The sequence below is a fragment of the Gossypium hirsutum genome, chromosome A13, assembly GCF_007990345.1.
Source record: "Gossypium hirsutum isolate 1008001.06 chromosome A13, Gossypium_hirsutum_v2.1, whole genome shotgun sequence".
NCBI classification, from domain to species: domain Eukaryota; kingdom Viridiplantae; phylum Streptophyta; class Magnoliopsida; order Malvales; family Malvaceae; genus Gossypium; species Gossypium hirsutum.
This window is the reverse complement of record NC_053436.1, coordinates 80,612,544-80,616,256: the sequence shown is the minus strand read 5'-3', so window position 1 is coordinate 80,616,256 and position 3,713 is coordinate 80,612,544. Positions and strand designations below refer to the sequence as shown.

General features: G+C 39.3%; 1 non-coding gene across 1 annotated transcript; it reads right to left on the bottom strand.

Moving 5' to 3' along the window:
- Positions 1-388: 388 nt before the first annotated feature.
- LOC121213077 (small nucleolar RNA R71) lies at positions 389-495 on the bottom strand. The gene has a single exon (XR_005908446.1). It is a non-coding gene; the product is annotated as a small nucleolar RNA R71 (small nucleolar RNA).
- Between the last annotated feature and the right edge of the window lie 3,218 nt (positions 496-3,713).

Below are 3,713 nucleotides of genomic sequence, written 5' to 3'. Positions count from 1 at the left end.
AGTAAATCAGAATCCTGCTCCTCGTACTATGTATGATTATGCTAAACCTACTTTAACAGGAGCTGAATCTAGTATAGTTAGACCTGCTATTGCTGCAAATAGTTTTGAACTGAAACCTAACACGATTCAAATGATACAACAATTTGTTCAGTTTGATGGTTTGTAAGACGAGGATCCAAACACTTATTTAGCGAATTTTTGGGAACTTTGCAACACTTTTAAGATCAATGGCATTTCTGACGATGCCATTCACTTTCGGTTGTTTCCATTCTCATTGATAAATAAATCTAAACAGTGGTTAAACTCGTTACCACGAGGGTCAATCACTACTTGGGAACAAATGACCGAAAAATTTTTATTTAAATATTTTCTGCCGGCTAAAACGGCTAAATTGAGGAAAGATATCTCTTCTTTTGTGCAGATGGATCTAGAAACTCTTTATGATGCATGAGAGAGATACAAGGACTTATTGAGAAGGTGCCCTCACTATGGGTTACCTCTATGGCTGCAAGTTCAGACGTTTTACAACGGTGTGAAACCCTCTACAGGGCAACTTATTGACGCAGCTGTCGGTGGAACGTTAAACAAGAAAACACCTGAAGAGGCTTATAAATTTATTAAAGAAATGTCACTGAATAACTATCAGTGGCAAGTGATGAGAATGAAGCCGACAAAAGCTGCTGGTGTTTTCAACCTCGACGCGGTTACTATGCTATCTAACCAGGTAGAACTTTTAAATAAAAAGATTGACGGTTTGTATGGTTCTGCTTAGGTACACCCAGTGATGATGTGTGATTCAAGTGGAGGAGGAGCACGCACAGATTATCCAACCTTCAACCCTAGCACTGAGGAGGAACAAGTTCAATATATGGGTAATAATAATTCTAGACCTCAAAATAACCCATACAGTAATACTTGTAATGCAGGTTCGATGAATAATCTAAATTTCTAGTGGGTGGTAAAGGAAATCAAAGGCCACAACATCCCCCAAGTTTTCAACAACCACCTTACCAATAGGAAAAGAAGTCGAACCTTGAGGAGATGCTAACAAAATTCATCTTGGTGTCAGAAACTCATTTTCAGAATACCGAGACAGCTCTTAAAAATCAACAAGCATCGATTCAAGGACTCGAAACTCAAATAGGACATCTTGCTAAGTTAATTTTGAATGAAAACAAGGTAGCTTGCCGAGTAATACTGAAACTAACCCAAGGGAACAGCTTAATGTAATTACTGTTTGAGATAAAGAAGGGTTAGCTGAACCTGAACCAGAACCGAGGCAAGGAATTATGGTAAGTGAAGGCAAGGATGAGATGGACCACAATGAGAAAAAATCGGTAAGTAAAGAATATAAACCTCGTGTGCCATACCCCAGTACGACAAGGAAAGACCACTCGGACAAACAATTTGGTAAATTCTTTAAATTATTAAAGAAATTACATATTAACTTACCATTTATTGAAGCTCTTTCACAGATGCCAAACGCAGTTAAATTTTTAAAATAGCTTTTAGCAAATAAGCGGAAATTGGATGATACGTCGTATGTGGAGTTAAGCGAAGTTTGCTCAGCCATTCTACAGAATAAGCTACCCAACAAATTGAAAGATCCAGGGAGTTTTACTATTCCTTGTTTAATTGGTAGTTTAGATGTTAATAATGCATTGGCTGATTTAAGGGCGAGCATTAATGTCATGCCCTACGAAATGTTTAAACAACTAGGTCTTGGGAAACCCAAACAAACTAGGATGAGCATTCAATTAGCAGATAAAACCATTAGATTTCATAGGGGTATCATTGAAGACGTACTTGTCAAAATCGATAAATTTATATTCCTAATTGATTTTGTTGTTTTAGACATGGAAGAGGATAGTGACGTGCTTTTGATTTTAGGACGACCCTTTTTAGCAACTGCTAGAACTATTATTGATGTTGGTACAGGTGAACTCACACTTCGTGTAGTTGATGAAACAATCACTCCTCAAGCTCATAATTCGAGTAACACATCGAATGTTGAAGGTGGTTGTATAAATCATGCTACTAATACTGATCATGTGGTGCAACCTTCTTTGCAGGAAACACGTTCGAAGAGCATAAATAAGCCATGTTCAAGTAACAACAAATGACCCATCTATGAAGAGCAAAGGCTACAGATCGAGGAACTAGATGAATGCCGGACACAAAAATTGAGAACACACGATAAACCAAAACCATGCCATGACGGACTCAATGTTTTATCAAATCAACTTAACGTTAGAGACAAAGTGCTATTAGATGCAGCAGACCCTCGTATTGCCACTTCTGAACCTAATGAAGCAATCCCTTTTACGGTATTTAACATTTTCCTATATGGTACAGTCGAGGTAACTTATTCTAAATTCGAAACTTTTAAGGTAAATAGCACTTTTAAGGTAAATAGCGCTTCTCGAGAGGCAACCCGAGCACTAACACCACTAACTAGTTCATTTTTGCTATTTTTAATGTTTTTGTACAGGTACAGTGGCCCACACGGCTTGGACACACAGGCGTGTCCTTGGCCGTATGGAAACAGGGGTACAAATTCCCCAAGTATCGAGCCACACGGCCTGGACACACGGGTGTGTCCTAGGCCGTGTGAAAACTGGAGCTAAAAATTTCAAATTTTAATTAAGCCAGGGAGCCAATGGGCAAGGCACACGGTCGTGTGTTTGGACACACGAACGTGTGAAGTACCACACGGGCGTGGGAGAAGCAAAGAACTTAGAACATGGGCATTCGACCAGACCGGGTGCACCACACGGCCTGGACACACGGGCGTGTGACATAGCCGTGTGGCCCAACACGAGCTTCACACAACTGTGTGCCTTTTTAAACCCCTCAAAACCTAATCTTTGTCTTTTGTCTTCTTCCCCAACTCTCCCCACCCTAAGCCGCCGCAATTCCTCAGCCCTCCTCCTCCAGCCACCACCCATAGCCGTCCGACCTTGTCTTCTCCCTTACCCCTCCCTTTCCTTTCTTCCTTTTTCTTTCTCTCTTTCCCCCTCCTTTCTTCCCTTTCGCTTCCTTTCCTTTTTCCAATTTCTCTCTTCACCACCGTGCGCCGCACGGCCTAGTCCCTACGCCTATGCCTCCCCTAACACCGACCGTGTCCCACCCCCGCTACCCATCACCGGCTCACCACCGTCCATATCTCCAACCATAGCCATACCAGTCGGTTTCCTCTTGTTCTTTATATCTTTTGCTTTATTTTTTAGTTTATTTCATTTTATTTCTTTATTAATTCTTGAAACTTTTGTCATTTTCTATTGATATTTTGCTAGTTTTAGTCTTATTATTCTTATTTATTCTTTTTATTTATTCTGCTTCTTATTATTCATAATCAGTGCTTTTGGATATTTGTAGCTTTGGTTAGTAGTTGATTAAGCAAAGATATTTCCTTTTCATTTGTTTCTTCATCATGTTCTATTCATTTAATATCTCTCTTACTATTGTTAATTAGCTTATTAGGATTCATGGGTGCATATTAGTGCATTTAAGAATAAATCATATAGATTAGCCAATTTTATCATACCCAAGTCTATCATATTTTGTCTTCTACACATCTTAATCAAAGAAATCTTCAACGTTTTTGATTGGTAATATTCTTGTCTTGTTTTTACTGATATTTGAATAGTCTACTTCTCCAGGCACATTATGACCAACTCACGAGGTAAAAAGACTGCAATCCCCGCTTTGAA